The sequence below is a fragment of the Coregonus lavaretus genome, assembly GCF_964263955.1.
Source record: "Coregonus lavaretus genome assembly, chromosome: 27".
Taxonomy (NCBI): Eukaryota; Metazoa; Chordata; class Actinopteri; order Salmoniformes; family Salmonidae; genus Coregonus; species Coregonus lavaretus.
In genome coordinates, this window is record NC_140014.1 from 9408615 (window position 1) to 9429543 (window position 20929).

Here is a 20929-nt window from a genome sequence, read left to right on the forward strand (position 1 = left end):
CACCAGTAGTAAATGTACCGTTAATCCCCGTCATTTGGTTACATTCATTTCTGTTAATGCATGTCATTTACCGTTAGTCATTTAATTAGTCATTTACCGTTTTCATTCTCCGGGTGGCAACGTTATTTGCGGGGTTTACAACCTTCTACACTTGTGAGAAACAAGTTTTGGGTTATTTCATAACCATCATTTACAAGATTTGTATTTTTTTTGTATTGTCTTTTGTTTGGAGTGCTCCATGTGAGCAATGAGCATGTGTCTGGTTTCTCTGTCCTGATCAGGTTAAGGGTGCGCCCGCCTACACGGTCGGATTCTGCTTATAGGCTACTTTGAAGCAAGGTAAGACATGCCTCATAATATGAAATAAAACATTCAGGTTTCAAACAATTAAGTATGTTTTCAAAATGCATACTGTCTCCAGCTCACATTGTAAAGTGGTGGGTGATTCGCTGATAGCCTGTTGCCTGCACTTGAATGGCGAATGGGAGATGTGCTTCAATTACCAGCTGAGAAAAAAAAAATAGTAGCTATTTTTAATTGTGCACCAAAACACACGATTTGCATTTAGAATTGTTGCACAATGAATGGGCTTACAAAAGCAAATTTTTACTCCAGCATCAACCAGCTGAGGAGCTGCAGGAGAAATCCTGCTCAAAATAGGCTCTGTATGCTGTGCGCGTTTGATAGGTGTTGGATAAATAAGATAATTCCACTCAATTATGCAAATTAGCGTAGAAACCGATAAGCATGACGGTCAAATGTATTTACATGACTGGTATTTCCATCAAGGAATAAAAAGTGTTATTTTAGCAATGGGATTTTTTTTTCTCCCAGTCATTTCTGCCGGCAACAGCTTTCTCATATGTTTTGGGGGTGATTGCTGGCTAACGGAAACCCTGACACACACACACACACACACACACACACACACACACACACACACACACACACACACAGAGAGAAAGAGAGTCTCGACTGTACTGTACTACACCCATAACCGATGCCCCACAAACTGTCCAAGGCTCAAAGACTCCATCAGAGTTAAATCTAGGCCTTGGTCCCAATAGCCATTTTACTGGGCTCCTACTAGTGCAAGGGTATTCAACCGGAGCTACTTATTGACTTATTCCACATTTTGTTACAGCCTGAATTCAAAATGGATTAAATAGATTTTTTTTCTCACCTATCTGCACACAATGCCTCATAATGACAGAGAAAAACATGTTTTTAGAAATGTTAACACATTTATTGAAAATGAATGGAGAAATCTCATTTACATAGGTATTCACACATCTGAGTCAATACTTTTTATAGAAGCACCTTTGGCAGTGATTACAGCTGTGAGTCTTTCTGGTTAAGTCTCTAAGAGCTTTCCACACCTGGATTGTGCAACATTTGCCCATAAATGTTTTCTAAATTCTTAAAGCTCTGTCAAATTGGTTGTTGATCATTGGTAGACAACCATTTACAGGTCTTGCCATAGATTTTCAAGTAGATTTAAGTCAAAACTGTAACTCGGCCACTCAGGAACATTCACTGTCTTCTTGATAAGGCTTCCATCTTTTCACTCTGTCAATTAGGTTCGTATTGTGGAGTAAAACTACAATGTTGTTGATCAAGCCTCAGTTTTCTCCTACCACAGCCATTAAACTTTGCAACTGTTTTAAAGTCGGAACATATTCAGACCCCTTGACTTTTTCCACATTGTTACGTTACAGCCTTATTCTAAAATGGATTACATTATTTTTTCCCCTCATCATTCTACACACAGCACCCCAGAATGACAAAACGAAAACAGGTTTAGACATTTTTGCAAATGTATATAAAATAAATAAATACAGAAATACCTTATTTACATAAGTATTCAGACCCTTTGCTATGCGACTCGAAATTGAGCTCAGGTGCATCCTGTTTCCATTGATCATCCTTGTGATGTTTCTACAACTTGATTGGAGTCCACCTGTGGTAAATCAATAGGTGTCCTTCTTTGTGAGTCATTGGAAAACCTCCCTGGTCGTTGTGGTTGAATCTCTGTTTGAAGTTCACTGCTCGACTGAGGGGACCTTACAGATAATTGTATGTGTGACGTTCAAAAATCATGTTAAACACTATTATTGCACACAGAGTGAGTCCATGCAACTTATTATATGACTTAAGGACATTTTTACTCCTGAATATATTTAGGCATACCATAACAAAGGGGTTGAATACTTATTGACTCAAGCTTTTAATAAAAAATAAAAAACATAATTCCACTTTGGCATTTTTATTTAACCTTTATTTAACCAGGAAGGGCTCATTGAGATTTAAAATCTCTTTTTCAAGAGCGTCCTGGCCAAGATAGGCAGCACCAAGTCATTACAAAAAATTACAGACAGACAACATGAAAAACTACAAGTAATCTAGTAAAAACCATTCATGAATTCACAAGAGTATAACAATATCAAAAACAGCAAATTAAAAACATTGACAGGTCAGGGAATCAGCCTCAAAATCCTTCATAGTTTGCACTACGCAACAACGAAGTTACGCAACCATAAATAAATAGATTATTATTAGGCATTATGGGGTATTGTGTATAGGGCAGTGACACACAATCTCAATTTAATCAATTCTATATTCAGGCTGTAACACAACAAAATGTGGAAAAAGGCAAGGGGTGTGAATACTTTCCGAAGAAACTGTAGCTACAGTAGAAAAGAGGAGACTATCTTCTTTCTAATGTTATCAACATTATTTCTCAACTCCTAATGTTGAGCAAATGATACTAATTGGAGCCGATTAAACTTACTGGAGTATCTGACATATGCTTTGAAAAGGCTACCAGAGCGGCAAGTGCCGCTGGCTGCTGGTAAGCTTTCTTCACTTAGACATGCATTTTTGGCTGACCTTTATTTAACCAGCTAAACAGCTGCTCAAAGCAAAACTGTGTTTGGAGTTTCCTTTCAAGCTAATAGGCTGTTCTTTTACACTTCCTCTCCCATTTATAATGTGGGGAGGTCAAAATAATGAAAAACGATATCTACCAAATCTATTCATTTTAAAATGTTCATTACTTCTCCTTGCCATTATCATTCACCTGATGATAAGACAAGATGTGCATTTGCCGGTTTGCCTTGGAGTGAAAAGGTTGAAGGCCCCTGTACTAGAATGTCCTCTCGCTGTCCTTGATGGTTGTATTGCTGTATTGTATTGTCCCTGCCTCGTGTTGTGCTGTAACCTTGAGCTGGTGTATTGCTATTGAGCCTCGGTGCCAGTGGGTCCTCCCTGTAACCCCCCCCCCCCCTCCATTGATGCTGACAGGCACATCTGTTATGGCTGGTGGTGGTAGTGTCTGTGGAGGCTGATAGCAGAAATAGTGGGCTGGGGGTGGGGGGTTGATGTTGGAGGAGGGGGAGATTTCCGTGGTGGTTGGTGCTCACTCAAGTCTTTTTTGAATGTGTCCTAATTTGTGTGTGTGTGTGTGTGTGTGTGTGTGTGTGTGTGTGTCGACATAGACAGCGTATGGAAGCAGTCAGTTAAGTGTCAGGAGACTTTAGTGGTTAGTAAAGACTCCATCCATCATTGTGGACCACTAACTGATTAGCCCTCATCTCCTTACTGGGCTAGTGGGGTAGGCGGAGGAAGAATCATAATGAGGTTGTTCGCTCTGTCCTTGAACGTGGATGGTAGTCAATAGAAGAGAGGACAGAGCAGAGATGATTCAGCTGCCTTGGATATAGAAAAGCAGTGGAATGTCTCTCCATTTTAAGGAATGTATTTATTTGACAGGGATAGTGGACATTAATCAACAACATTTCAGTCTTCACATCAATGTAAATGTGCTGGATACTAAATACCATTTAGTCTAGTATAGCCCACGTAATTAGGTATCGTGTAATGTTTGTTTTTAACTGGTGTGGATTTCTTATTGCACATGTGAAAATGCTTATTGCACATGTGTATTTTATTAAAATGGATTGATGCTGTAAGAGAAGCGGAATTTTCAAGCTGTGTGTATCTAGTCTGATGGTAAATTAGCAGAGACCTTGGTTGTGTTGGTATGAGTTTGAATGTACACCACAGTTTGGAGTTCAGCATGTCTATTTATGTGTGTCAGTGGTTGTTGGATGTCAGACAGTCTGTGGGGGGTAGAGACTAAGTTATTGTTCTTTGAGTGAGTGAGCTCCCGATGTCCCTTCCTCTGTAAACCGTTTGTTTGCTGCCGGCCAAAGTAAACAGTAGGTTGCCAGTTAGTGGCACACAGTGGGCATTTCTCTCTCTCTTTTCTTTCTGTTTCTCTCCTCTCTCTTTCTCCTTTATCTCTCGTTTTTTCATCCCTCTCTCTGGCCATGAGTACGGTCTCCAATCACCACTACTCTTATCAACTTAAGTGCTCTTCCTAGTTACAGCATGTTCAAGCAACAATCACCATAATGTTGCCATGTTCAGCAAACAGCGTTATCAGTTATCAGCACCACACAGGGTGATACGTTGCATTCCTGCCTGAGCACGTCATAGGCAGCCAATCTGACATTAGTCTCGATTAGAACTCCAGTAGAGAGGCTCTTACCTAACTGTGATGTGAACAGTGTACGCTAATTAAGTCTGTTTGAGCAAACACATCCAGGGCCCTGTTTATTTGGTCTCATCGTAGCAAAACGTTTTGCAACAGAGAATGAAAATGAACATTTTCATCCAAGTTTAAAAGTATGGTTTTAACCTGAGCACTGCTGTGTGAGGAAGAGGCTGTCACTCTATTGCTGCAGCTGCCTGCGGAGGTTATATGGGGCGGTGTGTGTAGCGATCAGACTAAGGGAGAGAGAGAGATGCAAAGGCAACTCGGCTACAGCCATATATCTAGCTAGGCTAATAGAGGCCACATGCTGCGCTTTCTCCCCAACCCCATTCAGATAAAACAACAGCCTACCTGTTGGTTGCTAGTTGTAGCCTACTTCTTCCATCTTGCATTGCGTTAGTGAACTCTCACTACACTTGCTACACATTGAGGCTCTTTGCTGCTTTGATTGGCCAACATAAACAACAAGCTTCACACATGAAGGCTATCGGTCGGTTACCGGTCTTTTTATGGGGCGCACCGTGCACATCATAAAAACTACATTGAAAAGTTTGTTTTTTATTAAATTAATCATTTGAAATGTTATGGTATACCCTTGTAACAATGTCACATGGATATTTACATTTAATTTAGAAAAAGCCTTTTCAGTGTTCAAATCTGGTTAAAATAGGCCTATATTAGGCTATAATTTTTTGTCTGGCAAGAATGAATGCTCTCAAGTATTCGTATACTAACGTCCGTTTAAATATTCGAATAACTAGTGCACATCCCTAGTTAAGTGTTGGGGTTATTGAAGCTGTGTATGTACGATATGTATTCATTGGACCTGTAGAGAGTGCATGCGCTAAGCGCTTCCATTAGTGTATACGTGTACTAGAGGCCATGTGAGTTAGCATGTGTGTTCATGAGCGATCATGTGAGTGTAAGTATGTACAGTATGTTCCTAGCACCTGTACAGTGTGCTCAGACAAGTAGCCATATGTGAGCGATGCAGGGTCAGGCTTCCCAATAACGACCATACTCTCTCCCTCTCTGCTTGTCTGTTCCCATTAAGCGAACCTGCCTGTTGCGTAAGCTCTGTTCTCTCTCTCCTTTAACTGCCCAAGACTGCCTGCTTCTGATGACGTCATTACTTACTGAAGGGGAGGGGGTGTTTAGTGCTGGACTCACAATGGCTGGTACACTTCCTCTACCCGCTAGTTTCACAACATGACTTACCTCTGATCAACATGCCTACATTCCCAACACTTCCTCAATTAAAAGCTATCTTTCTTACTCATATTCATCAATCCCCATTGTTACAACAGCTACACACACACACACACACAAATGAGCCCTTCTCGAATGTGGGCCTATGAATCATTAATAACTATAACAATCATCATCACACTTCCCGCTTTTTGTAATCAATGTCTCTGTCTGTGACGCCAGTCTGAAGGGCGTATATATATATATATATATATATATATATATATACATACACACACACACACAGTCTCGATGCGTAGTCAATATGTCTGTCTGTGACTCCAATGTGACCTGAGGACAAGGGCCTAGGAGTCATGTGGCGTCTCCGTGTCAAAGTGTCATAAACTGGCCTTTCGACCCCAGACTGCATCACGGAGTTGTAGAGTTGGGAAATAGCTCAAGAGACCCTGACGCCATGTCATCTCCGAGCACTGTAAATAAGTCTCATCTTGTATTTAGATGTAAGTGGGTACCAGCACAGACCCTTACTGCATCCCAAATGAAGCCCGCTATTTCATAAGTACCTATGTCCTAACCCACTCCACTATTTAACTGTTTACAATGTGTATATGACACTTAAGGGCCGACGCTCCAGTCACTCCAGTCGCTGTTTGTTTTGCTGCCCAGTTCCCCGGAACAGTTCAAGTTTTTTGAGCGCCTTGGCCGACATTCCAGACATCGTTAAAGTATGGAGGGACAAATATTTTTATTTGCAGCTGAGAGGCCCTGAGGGGAAACGGCGGCCATTGTTGCATCACTGTCCCCGGGAGGTAGCAGTAAACGCATCCCATTGGTGACTGCGACCATGAAGGCTCTTAAGAACCGCAGTCGCCCTCAGATGCACACAAGCTGCTGCGACTGGCGTGCCAAAAGGAGGAGCGGTCAGTCGTGTCAGTGGTATTCATGTGGTACTCACGTCCTCCCACTCTCCACTTGATCAAGTTGTCTCTCTTTGAGCTTCCCCAGATCTCCATATCTCTTCCTCTATGGTCTGCTATTGCAAGAGGGCTAGCTAGCAAAGGGCTAATGTTTTGGTGCTTTCTTTTGATGGAGACATGCGTTAATATTGCTGCTGTTCGGCTGCCAGCCTGGCTCCTAGGGGCTCTGAGTTATATTGGTACTGTTTAGTCATGTCCTCGATCAGGTTGTACATTTTGGAGTGCCAGAATCATCTCTCGCATGAAAGCTAACAGGGCTCATGTTGTACATTCACCCTCAACCCCATCTCCAGAGCTCCCCTTTCCTCGTGCGTGTGCATGTGCACTCTGTTTTCATCCCTCTCTCTTTGTGTTAATTTTGGCAGCTATTTTCGATTGTCTTAAAATATATTTTAGTCTTCACATTTGATTCATTTCATCCTTCATTAGTTTGAGTTATTATCAGTCTAGGGTTGTGAACGTTTAAACGTTAAACAAAATTGGGACGTTAAATCCCTAACCAAAAAATTAAGTATATATATTTTTTCCAACAACATTAAAATCACAGTGCAATTATCTTGAGGCACCGTAGCAAGTATATACTTCCTCAAAATAGTCTGAATTAATCTGATGACTCAAGAAATAATTAATGATGACGTTTTTGCCGAGGTCTTAGTCACGCAATTTTACCGTGCCTTCGGAAAGTATTCAGACCCCTTCCCTTTTTCCACATTTTGTTACGTTACAGCCTTAATCTAAAATTGATTAAATAAACAAAAATCCTCCGCAATCTACACACAATACCCCATAATGACAAAGCGAAAACAGGTTTTTTGAAATGTTTGCAAATGTATAAAAACAGAAATACCTGATTTACATAAGTATTCAGACCCTTTGCTATGAGACTCGAAATTAAGCTCAGGTGCATCCTGTTTCCATTGATCATCCTTGATGAACTTCAAGTGATTGAACATGATTTGGAAAGGTGCACACACCTGTCTATGTAAGGTCCCACAGTGCATGTCAGCGCAAAAACCAAGCCATGAGGTCGAAGGAATTGTCCGTAGAGCTCAGAGACAGGATTGGGTTGAGGCACAGATCTGGGGAAGGGTACCAAAAAATGTCTGCAGCATTGAAGGTCCCGAAGAACACAGTGGCCTCAATCATTCTTAAATGGAAAAATCTTCCTAGAGCTGGCCACCCAGCCAAACTGAGCAATCGGGTAAAGGGCATTGGTCAGGAAGGTGACCAAGAACCCGATGGTCACTCTGACAGAGCTCTAGAGTTCCTCTGTGGAAATGGGAGAACCTTCCAGAAGGACAACCATCTCTGCAGCACTCCACCAATCAGGCCTTTATGGTAGAGTGGCCAAACGGAAGCCACTCCTCAGTAAAAGGCACAGGACGGCGTGCTTGGAGTTTGCCAAAAGGCACCTAAAGACTCTGACCATGAGAAACAAGATTATCTGGTCTGATCAAACCAAGATTGAACTCTTTGGCCTGAATGCCAAGCATCATGTCTGGAGGAAACCTGGCACCATCCCTACGGTAAAGCATGGTGGTGGCAGCATCATGCTGTGGGGATGTTTTTCAGTGGCAGGGACTGGGAGACTAATCAGGATCGAGGAAAAGATGAAGGGAGCAAAGTACAGAGAGATCCTTGATGAAAACCTGCTCCAGAGAGCTCAGGACCTCAGACTGGGGCAAAGGTTCACCTTCCAACAGGACAACGACCCTAAGCACACAGCCAAGACAATGCAGGAGTGGCTTCGGGACAATTCTCTGAATGTCGTTGAGTGGCCCAGCCAGAGCCCGGACTTGAACCTGATCGTACATCTCTGGAGACACCAGAAAATAGCTGTGCAGCAACGCTCCCCATCCAACCTGACAGAGCTTGAGAGGATCTGCAGAGAAGAATGGGAGGAACTCCCCAAATACAGGTGTGCCAAACTTGTAGCGTCATACCCAAGAAGACTTGAGGCTGTAATCGCTGCCAAAGGTGCTTCAACAAAGTACTGAGTAAAGGGTCTGAATACTTATGTAAATGTGATATTTCAGTTGTTTGTTTATTATAAATTAGCAAACATTTCTAAAAACCTGTTTTTGCTTTGTCATTATGGGGTATTGTGTGTAGATTATTTTAGAATAAGGCTGTAACCTAACAAAATGTGGAAAAAGTAAATGGGTCTGAATACTTTGCGAAGGCACTGTACATCTAACTAAGATGTGAAAACATTTGCATGAAAATGAGTTGTCTCGTTGAATGACAAACATTTCATTTGAAGAATCCCTACTGTTGACCAAAAACAGACGAAGGGGCGTAGACTTCGGCTACCGAACTTTGCCTTGCACAAACACTTGAGACCAATACAGACACACACACACACAGAGAGAGAGCTGGATGGTGTAAAACAGGCCACCTGGGTCCATGAAGACAGTCACCCACACAGAGCAGATTATAGCGCGTGTGCTGGGCATATTTACTCTGATTAGACTGGCCTCTTTTTCGCCTTCTGGTACCATGCAAATATTTATCCAATAATCTCTCTTTCCCTCTTTTCTTTGGAAGGACAGCCGTTTTGGCTTTGTGACTCAAAACAAAACACTCCCTGAATAGCAGAACCTGAAGTAAAGAGGCCAGCTTGTTCTTCTTAGAAAACCCCAATGTATTCAGACAATTTCGAACGACTCCAAATCAAAACAAGACTACGTTGAATGGTTGCGTTTCAAGAATGCCGCACACACTGAATGAGAGATTTGGAAAGTGATTGGGGGGAAATAATGATGAACTACTGAATAAGTCTTGAAGGCATCAGTTTAATATGTGTGTTTGCTATTGTCGATTTGATTAGATTTTTTATTCAGCATTGCTTTGTAGCACGGACGAACCTGTTATGAAAATGTTAAAGTAGTTACTTTTTTTGTATATTATTTTGTGAAAGGGCACAGACAACACAGCAACATTGCAGTTTAATGGTGACATTGAGCAATCAATATTGTAATGGGACAGACATGTAAATCAAATCAAATCAAATTTTATTGGCCACATGCGCCGAATACAACAGGTGCAGACATTACAGTGAAATGCTTACTTACAGCCCTTAACCAACAGTGCATTTATTTTTAATAAAAAAGTAGAATAAAACAACAAAAAGTGTTGAGAGAAAAAAAGAGCAGAAGTAAAATAACAGTAGGGAGGCTATATATATACAGGGGGGTACCGGTGCAGAGTCACACTGTACACTCTTGACCTAGTTGTTATCAGGCACAAAGGAAGTAAACATGGTTCATCGTCATTGGTTTTCAGTTTTACCATGTTTGTTTACAGTTTTCCTCTGTCCTCGGTTAACCTGGCATAAAACCAGGGACAGAAAAACACATAGTGATGAAGTGTTTGGCTCATTCACAGAACATTTGAAATTTCCAATAAGGAACGAGAAAGCCACAAAAACCTGACAGAAAGCTTACAATTAGACGACTCAGAAAAGTTGGTATTGATGTGATCCCAGAAAAGAGGCATCTTAGTCGCCATGTCACTGTGGTCAGAACAGATGTACTTGAGCATAAACAACTCTATTTGTCTATGAAGGAGGACATTTTGTTTACAAACTATTGCACCACATTTCATTACTCATACTGTATACAGTAATTTCACTCATTTCAGTTGTCTTTTATGAACAGCTACAGGCCTTCAGTTTCAGTCCTGAACCACGACTCTATTGAAACATCAAACTTCCTTTAATTTTTTTTTTTTTTTTTTTGCGGCAAGAAAAATGACAGCACAAAAAACGACAAACCGAACATTATGGGATGGTTTTCTCTTTCTTGGAAAAACTAAAAAATGCAGCACAAGCATCAGGTTGCAACCATCTTGTGGCTTCCACTGGCCTGCCAGTATCCAGAAGTGCAACTGAGGATGGCCAAGAGTCCCATACTTCCAGGCATCAGTGTATTAGCTACTATTACAAACAGACACACACAGACTGACCATGTGAAGATGAGGTTGAAGCCATTGTCATTGGCTACGGGCACCGAGCCCCGGTTATTAACAAATGTTTGAGGAATAAGAACCCTAGGCTAGACTTCCAAAGTAAAGTCAAGTGCAAGGGAAAGTTCTCATTTTTTTCTTTCCCTCCCTCTTTCATGGAGGGAACAGAATGTACTGGGAGCTGCAGGCAGGAAGAGAGTGGCTAAGGCCCTAATGATATGGTGCATGATTGTAACCTTGGTGCAGCACAGCACAGCGGCCGACTTCGCTTCTCCAGTGGCTGGGAGCGCTTTCAATTCCAAAACGCTTTGGTGTCGTTGGCGCCAGTACACGATCTGGCCCCTCTCTCTCACTCTTTTCTCTCTTTCTACTCCTCTCACTTTCTCTCTGTCCTTTTCCTGGTCTTTATGACACTCTCTTGATCCTCCATTTTCTCTTTTTTTTTTTGCGTTTTCTATTTCCCACTCTTCTTTTAGCTCTTTGTCCTCTCTGGCTTGTCTTCACCTCTCTGCTGCCTCTTCCTTGTGAAGTCTGCAGTGACTTCATCTACCACTCTGTAGGTACCGGTCCTTACAGAGCCCCACCCCACCTCAAACAACCCTCTATCCCTCTGACCTGGACCCTTTCAACCAAGGCATTTCAAGGCTTTTATTTTATTTGACCCAGAATACCCCTTTTTCTCTTCCTTTTGGAAGTTGCTCAGTGCCCCCTTTTCCCTTAACTCAATGACATGAATTAGAGTAAGGAAATAGAGGGAGCCTAAACGGGAGCAGAGAGAGTTCAGGCGCCCTATTTTAAATGTTTCCCTTGCTGTTGAGTACAGTACAGAGGCAACACGAGGTCTGGACATGTTTTTAGGTGTTTAGGTATTTTTAAGAAGTTTGAATGGATGTACTTGTCTATACATTGACCGGGATGACTTCAGATGATGGAACCTCGGTTAAACCAACGTCTGTTGTTCACTAGCTCAGAGGCAATGGTAAGTATTCTCTTTCTGTCTGTCCCTCAGTCTCCTGTTTTTCTAACTGCAGTGTTGTGGCTGGTTCTGAACAGACCTACTTGTGAGGAATGTGCTCAGGAAAACAGGCATTTGTAGCTAGCCCCCTCCAGGTTTTTCATAATTGACAAACAAAGCAATGTTCTCTCAGGAATGAAACAGCGTGTTCTATTTGGTCCCTGTTGTAATTGCCTCAGCAGCACCCTCTTCATCCCACCCCGACTGCTTCCAAACCTGTTCTTACCCAAACAACTCCACACCTTTGCCATTGTTCGATAATAATGAAGAGAGATCTTGTGATCACATCGCGTAATCATTCAAAATGTTTGACGTTCGGCACAGTGTGACGGGTTGGGTGTCTAGAGAAGCCAAAAAACGAAAGGGTGTAGCTCCTCTCGTTCCTCGTGGGCACCCAGGTGTGCAGTCTTGTCGTTTCACGTTGTGCCCCAGACTCTCATTCCTTTGCCCCTCCGTTAGGCTGGCATGAATGCAGATAATGAGGCCATACCGCCGATAAGCGCAGGTATGTTGATTGCCTTGGCAGATGCTGCCTTGCCAGAGTCGCTTTGCACGCACTGCTGGTTCTTAAAAGCGTTTCGTTGGCGTGCGTATCTGAGAACGGGGAGGCAGGGACCGACCTGGCACAGCAATAGGGGGGCGACTGCCAAGACGGGAGTCCTGCCCACTGGGGCCATTTGGACCAGGCCTGGCCCGAGATCAGAGCACTTTCAGCTGTTCTGACCCAAGAGACTTGACTTTATGAGACACACTCAAGAGGGAATGGCATACGTGAATACCAGACTTGAAAGCCAACATCTGAATGATGTTACACGATATAGTAAAAAATCTCAAATCTGAAAGGTGTTTTGGCCTAGGACTGGACAGGCAGTTCTGGGAACCACCGCAAATACATTGTGCATTATTTTCAATTTAAAAGTTAAAAATGTTTATAGACTCCCAACAATCCCTAAAAGATTACAAAACCACCAGACCTCATGAAAGAGGAGAATAATTAAACTGCTTTAGCGAAATGCTTTGATTTTAAAATGTGATGTTTTATGAAATAATCACTGCCATATTTACGCTCTCTGGGAACTCACTTGATTCATGTTGAACAAGCCAATTAATGAATTGTGGGCGGAGTGGTTGGGGCAATACATGAAATTAGATTTAAAAAAGAATGGTCTCTTTTGAAATAGGCCCTAATAACAGTTTAACAGTTTTACCCATTGGAATACAATAGACCAACATTCAAAAGACAGATGGAAGGATTCAAGTAGGACTAAGTATGTTACTCATACACACAGACACAATATTTAGGATTATTATACTTTGATGCCTAGTTTGTTGGTCATTGACGTTGGTGATTCAGAAACTCAATCCCTTTAGTATTCCTTTTTCTGTACTGCCAAGGTCAGCCCCTTTCCTTCTGGCTTTCTCACTGCTAGAAACTGCTGTGCTTTTAGAAGTGATGATCATTGAATGGGGAAGAGGGAGGCAAGAAGGAAAGGTATGGAGGAGGGTGGGGGGAGGGTGGAGATGGTTGTAGACCAGCACCTGAATCATGCATGAGAGGAAAGCACCAACGATTTTATAGGAAACATGCTGACAGACTGACTCTGTGTTAATGTTCCACGTTCTCATCATCAGAGAGGCCTGCAGCCCACCAGGGGGTTACCAGATGCCTGTTTAGTAGCTTTGTATAGGTGTCACGTGGATTATTTAATAAAAACAGTGTTGTGGTAATGGGTTGAGGACTAATCTCACCATTTTTTATAGTTTTAACATCAACAATTAAATTTGATCTTGATTACATAAGTATTCAACCCCCTGAGTCAGTACATGTTAGAATCACCTTTGGCAGCGATTACAGCTGTGAGTCTTTCTGGGTAAGTCTCTAGAAGCTTTCCACACCTGGATTGCGCAACATTTGCCCATATTTTTATTATTTTCTCTGTCAAATTGGTTGTTGATCATTGCTAGACAACCATTTTCAGGTCACTCAGGAACATTAACTGTCTTCTTGGTAAGCAACTCCAGTGTAGATTTGGCCTTGTGTTTTAGGTTATTGTCCTGCTGAAAGGTGGAAAGCAGACTAAACCAGGTTTTTCTCTAGGATTTTGCCTGTGCTTAGCTCCATTCCGTTTTATTTTTTATCCTGAAAAACTCAGCAGTCCTTAACGATTACAAGCATACCCATAACATGATGCAGCCACCAATATGCTTGAAAATATGGAGCGTAGTAATTTATTGGATTTGCCCCAAACATAACACTTTGTATTCAGGACAAAAAGTGTATTGCTTTGCAACATTTGCAACCATGCTCAAAGGGATATTCAATGTCTGCTTTTTAAACATGTTTACCCATCTACCAATAGGTGCCCTTCTTTGCGAGGCATTGGAAAACCTCCCTGGTCTTTGTGGTTGAATCTGTGTTTGAAATTCACTGCTCGACTATTGTATGTGTGGGGTACAGAGATGAGGTAGTCATTCAAAAATCATGTTAAACACCAGGGCATAAAGTCTACATCCGCAAAATGCGGGTAGATTTGGGTATTGGCGGGTAAAAATGTCTACTTCACCAGCCACATTGGCAGGTGGTCTATTTGCAGGGCTCTACAGTGCAAGCATTACATTCGCATTTGTGAGTCAAAAGCAGTGGTGGAAAAAGTATCCAATTGTCATACTTGAGTAAAAGTAAAGATGCCTTAATAGAAAATGACTCAAGTAAAAGTGAAAGTCACCCAGTAAAATACTACTTGAGTAAAAGTATTTGGTTCGAAATGTACTTAAATATCAAAAGCAAATGTAATTGCTAAAATATACTTAAGTATGAAAAGTATAAATCATTTCAAATTCCTTATATTAAGCAAAACAGACGGCACAATGTTCTTAATTTACGGATAGCCAGAGGCACACTCCAACACTCAGACATAATTTACAAATGAAGCATTTGTGTTTAGTGAGTCCACCAGATCAGAGACAGTAGGGATGACCATGGATGTTCTCTTGATAAGTGCGTGAATTGGACTATTTTCCTGTCCTGCTAAGCGTTCAAAAGGTAACGAGTACTTTTGGGTGTCAGGGAAAATTAATGGAGTAAAAAGTACATTATTTTCTTTAGGAATGTAGTGAAGTAAAAGTAGTCAAAAATATAAATAATAAAGTAAAGTACAGATACCCCAAAAAACTACTTAAGTAGTACTTTAAAGTATTTTTACTTAAGTACTTTACACCACTGGTCAAAAGTTAAGGATGAGCAAGTTGCAATTTCTAGCAGAACATTTTTGAAGTAGCTGTTTTCAAAGTATTTCTGCTGTTTTGTTTCATAGCTGCTAATCACACAAATAAATATGAATCCTACGTCCCACCTCGCACAGCAACAGCTTTGCGCACTGAGTGAAGCGCTGATAGATGAACTTTTGGAGGCGCTGGCACAGGCATAAAAGTTTGTCTCATTTACTCATCAGCGAAGTGAGACTTTGTCCTTGTGTTTCTTGTCTATTCACATTGTTTTGTTCAATGTTAGTTTGAATCTGCTGCTTCAACTGATAACGAATAGACGCTGTCTACTAGTAGTCACATCCACTCACACACACAGTGACATGGCTCAAGTGGCCCCGTTACCACTGTAACCTCCCACCCTTACATTTTGTCTCTGATATTTTGATTAAAAGACTCGGGTCACAAAAAATGAAATGAAATTGAGAAATATACCACATTACTTTTTACGAATACATTTCTTGTTTTAGAAACATTACAAAGCATGGGCGTCAGTTTTTTTAATGTAATTATGGCGAACAAATATTTTGGCTGGTGAATAATCTGAGTGGCTGGTGGAACAAAAAGTACATTTTAGGCCCTGTTAAACACATGCAACTTATGTGACTTAGTATGCACATTTTTACTCCTGAACTTATTTAGGCTTGCCATAACAAAGGGGTTGAATACTTATTGACGCAAGACATTTCAGCTTTACATTTGTTATTCATTTGTAAAAAAGAAAAAAAAAAGAAAAATATAAATTTACTTTTACATTATGGGGTATAGTGTGTTGGCCAGTGACACAAAATCTCAATTTAATCAATTTTAAATTCCGTCTGTAACACAACAAAATGTGGAAACAATCAAGGGGTGTGAATAGGGCTGTTACGGTGACCATATTACCGCCACACCAGCGGTCATGAGTCATGACGACAGTAAAATTCCACGTGACTGTTTAGTCACGGTAATTAGGCTTCTCCAAGCACTGATGCTGCTGATGGTCATTAGTAACTACCAAACTTGCTAACTGCCTGGTACTCAGCACTCTATTGTCCCTCTAATCACTCTGACATCAATGCAAATGTAATCGAAAATCGAATCAAACACTTCATAATAATATGCCATTTAGCAGACGCTTTTATCCAAAGCGACTTACAGTCATGCGTGCATACTTTTTTTTGTGTATGGGTGGTCCCGGGGTTCGAACCCACTACCTTGGCGTTACAAGCGCCGTGCTCTACCAGCTGAGCTACAGAGGACCACATGAGAGCCCATGCTGCTCACCATTTCTATAGGCTATGCAATTGCGTGAAAAGAGGAGGATCCCATCAGCTTTTTATAAGCTAGGCCTACTATATTTATTTGTCAACTTTCCTAATATTAACCACATTGCTTCTCTTTACAACAGGAGTATGACCTAATTGGCTGGCATGAAAATGAACCACTGGAAAAGCATCCTCCATTCGCTATTTAAGTGCATAGATGACCTGTATTTTTTCCCCCTGCCCCTGTTTTGAGACAGGTCCATGCTAATAGTCCATTCTAAATCAAAACAAATTTCTCACACATATTATTTAGTAAATGTAAAGACAAGATTAAATCAGGAATAGTCTAATGGGTGACAATATTAGCCTATCACTTGTGAATGATATATTCTCACTTGTGAATGATGCCCAGCTTAAGGCAAGAAACAGGCATTACTTTTTTCTGCAACACCTCATGTAACCAAACCCATAGGCCTATATGTTTGTATCACAACTAAAGTGGCCAAATAACTTCTTAAAATTAAACGCATTAATCCGCTTTACAACGGGTGTAGAGCCTAACTGGCATAGATACGCAACGTCTGAGTTTCAAGTTTGGGGAAGATAATTTTCACCATAAAAATGCTAATTTACAATAAAAGCATTACATGCATAATCGCATTTGCGGTCACTTTTGAGAATGGTGTTTTCCTGCTAATTGAACATTTGCGCTTATAGCCTACTGCCGTGTGCGCATTTCTGCGCTTATAATGTGAAGAAATAGCCTAATAGTTGATCAACATTTTAAGCTAAAGGTTCTCATCTGTTGCGTCAGGCTCATTGCTTAAAACAGTTATTTTTTATGCTAGTGGTTGTATTCATTTGGGATCTATCGCATCCCACAACTGTCCCAGACTATGTTTGGAAATATTTATTTCTTGCTCAGAATAGAATAGGTCAACGTTTGTACAATGGGGGATAGTAGATTGACATAGGCTAGTGCTTTTGCTGTTCGTTAGGCCTACTCATGTCGTTGGCTGACAAAAAGTAAATGTGGACAGTTCTTCCAATATCTTCAATATGCGCCTCGGAATTGGATAAGGACGCGCGCAGTTGCGTTCCCAATGTGTCTGTCTTCACTTGTAGCCTGTGAGAAAGACCTGATCACGTGATGGAGAGCCTTGTTAGTGAGAGGTGCTTCGGCACGCAGCCGGAAGAAGGGAATTCAAATTATTATATATCAGCCCAATGGCACAACAGCCACTGGCCGTAAAAAGGCATGAATTGTTTTAGGGGTTTTACGGCCACCCTTAGGGAATGCAGCCGGGATATTCGAGGCATTATTAAGTGCTGTCAAATTGTGAATGAGAGACTGAAGTGTGTACAGCCTGCGCAAAAAACAAAGCAGAGCTCATGCCTTTTTATGCAACTTTTTTCAAATCATGATTAGTCACATCATGCAGCCTTAGAATGTATAAAAAATCAAAACATATAGCCCAACATTTGTATCACAACTAAAGTTACATACAGTGCATTTGGAAAGAATTCAGATCTCCCTTTTCCCACATTTTGTTACGTTACAGCCTTATTCTAAAATAATTTCATCCATCTTTTCCAATCATCAATCTACATACAATACCCCATAATGACAAAATGAAAATAGGTTTTTAGAGTTTTTTTTCTCTCCAATTTATACAAAATAAAAAACGGATACCTTATTTACATAAGTATTCAGGCCCTGTACTATGAGACTCAAAATTGAGCTCAGGTGCATCCTGTTTCCATTGATCATCCTTGAGATGTTTCTACAACTTGGAGTCCACCTGTGGTAAATTCAATTGATTGGACATGATTTGGAAAGACACATACCTGTCTATATAAGGTCCCACAGTTGACAGTGCATGTCAGAGCAAAAACCAAGCCATGAGGTCAAAGGAATTGTCTGTAGAGCTCCGAGACAGGATTGTGTCGAGGCACAGATCTGGGGAAGGGTACCAAAACATTTCTGCAGTATTGAAGGTCCCCAAGAACACCGTGGCCTCCATCATTCTTAAATGGAAGAAGTTTCAAACCACTAAGACTCTTCCTAGAGCTGGCCGCCCGGCCAAACTGAACAATCGGGGGAGAAGGGCCTTACTCAGGGAGGTGACCAAGAACCCACTGGTCACTCTGACAGAGCTCCAGAGTTCCTCTGTGGAGATGGGAGAACCTTCCAGAAGGACAACCATCTCTGCAGCACTCCACCAATCAGGCCTTTATGGTAGAGTGGCCAGACAGAAGCCATTTCTCCGTAAAAGGCACCTAAAGGACTCTGACCATGAAAAACAAGATTCTCTGGTCTGATGAAACCCAGATTGAACTCTTTGGCCTGAATGCCAAGTGTCACGTCTGGAGGAAACCTGGCACCACCCCTACGGTGAAGCATGGTGGTGGCAGCATCATGCAGTGGGGATGTCTTTCAGCGGCAGGGACTGGGAGACTAGTCCGTATCGAGGGAAAAATGAACGGAGCAAAGTACAGCGAGATCCTTGATGAAAACCTGCTCCAGAGCGCTCAGGGCCTCAGACTGGGGCAAATGTTCACCTTCCAACAGGACAACGACCCTAAGCACACAGCCAAGACAATGCAGGAGGGGCTTCAGGACAATTCTCTGAATGTCCTTGAGTGGCCCAGCCAGAGCCCGGACTTGAACCCGATCGAACATCTCTGGAGAGACCTGAAAATAGCTGTGCAGTGACACTCCCCATCCAACCTGACAGAGCTTGAGAGGATCTGCAGAGAAGAATAGGAGAAACTCCCCAAATACAGGCGTGCCAAACTTGTAGCGTCATACCCAAGAAGACCCGAGGCTGTAATCGCTGCGAAAAGGTGCTTCAAGAAAATATTGAGTAAAGGGTCTGAATACTTATGTAAATGTGATATTTCTGTGTTTTTTTATTTTTATTTAATAAATGTACAGAAAATACAAAAAAACTGTTTTTGCTTTGTCATTATGGGGTATTGTGTGTAGATTGACGACGAAAAAATCAAAACAATTTAATCCATTTTAGAATAAGGCTATAACGTAACAAAACGTGGAAAAAGCGAAGGGGTCTGACTACATCCCGAATGCACTGTAAATAACTAAATTAAGCATAAAGGAGTACATGTTTCTTTGTTAACCACTCAACATGGAATGGCCGCATGTGCGCAATTTATTCAGCTTTGTTCAATTATATTCTTCATACTTTAAAATAATGCCACGGAATTCTAAGCAAATCTTGTCTGCTAAATGAACTAGTGTAGGGCATAGCCAGATCAGTGCCTAACATAAGGACAACTCAGAGTATGCTATTCTGTTCTTCTGAAATAGACTACATTTTCTTCATATCATGTTTCCTTAGACCTGTCTAAAATAAATAATGGATTTATTGTGATGGTGTAGGCTACATTACATGGATTTATTAGACTGTTCCAAAGGTCTGCATCAGTGGCTTGTAGGCTATGCGTGGAAGCCAGGAGATGCTAAATGTGTTTATGTTAATTAATGGTCAATTACCGTGAGACCGGAAGTTACTTACTTGACAATCACTGGCTGACAAAATTTCATGACCGCCACAGCCCTAGGTGTGAATACTTTCTTAAGGCACTGTATACACTGAGTGTACAAAACATTAGGAACACCTTCCTAATATTGTGTTGCACCCCATTTTGCCCTCAGAACAGCCTCAATTCGTCAGGGCATGGACTCTACAAGGTGACGAAAGCGTTCCACAGTTACGCTGGCCCATGTTGACTCCAATGCTTCCCAAAGTTGTGTGAAGTTGGCTGAATGTCCTTTGGGTGGTGAACCATTCTTGATACACTCGGGGAAACTGTTGAGCGTGAAAAACCCAGCAGCTGCATTTCTTGACACTCAAACCGGTGTGCCTGGCACCTACTACCATACCCTGTTCAAAGGCACTTAAATATTTTGTCTTGACCATTCACCCTCTGAATGGCACACATACACAACTCATGTCTCAATTGTCTCAAAGCTCATAAATATTTCTTTAACCTGTCTCCTCCCCTTCATCTACACTGATTGAAGTGGATTTAACAGGTGTCATCAATAAGGGATCACAGTTTTCACCTGGTCAGTCTGTCATGGAAAGAGGATGTTCCTAATGTTTTGTACACTCAGTGTATGTCTCCATTGTCCTAATCATGAGTGGTGTGTAGCAATTCCCTGTGTGTGTTTCCGTGGTGACAGCCATGTGAGTGGATGCTTGTGTCATTGAAATATACTGCTGTCAGCATAAACGGCAGATAAATCAATGCTAGGACATTGGAGGAGGCTGCAGGAGGCAAGAAGGGTGGAGTAGCGTTCTTTTTAATGTTACTCTCCAGTGGCCATACGACCAGGCAAGGTGAAATGTATCTTCGTAGAATTGCAGTCAAAGCATGTCATTTTGGTTGTCGTGATCTTCTTAATAATCTGTCTAGGTTACTGTGCATGAGCACTTGCATATGTGTGTACGTGCTGAATTACGCTGCTCCTCTTTTTTCCCACCCATTTGCCCCAGCCCTTTGCATTACTGGGTGTGTTTGGGCCGGCCCAGCTTTTCTCATGGTTTGTGTTGCAGTAATCAGGCGGAACTGTGAAATCATATGCTGAGTGTGCAGGTCTGCTACACTGTGCAATCAATTAAAGTCAAACCATCTCTCACTCTCTCTGGACTACACTCTTTCACTG

General features: G+C 41.6%; 1 protein-coding gene across 1 annotated transcript in view; it reads left to right on the top strand.

The window, feature by feature from the left end:
• The window catches only part of luzp1 (leucine zipper protein 1), an 85517-nt gene that overhangs the window by 38900 nt on the left and 25688 nt on the right, over window positions 1-20929 (top strand). The window lies entirely within an intron of this gene.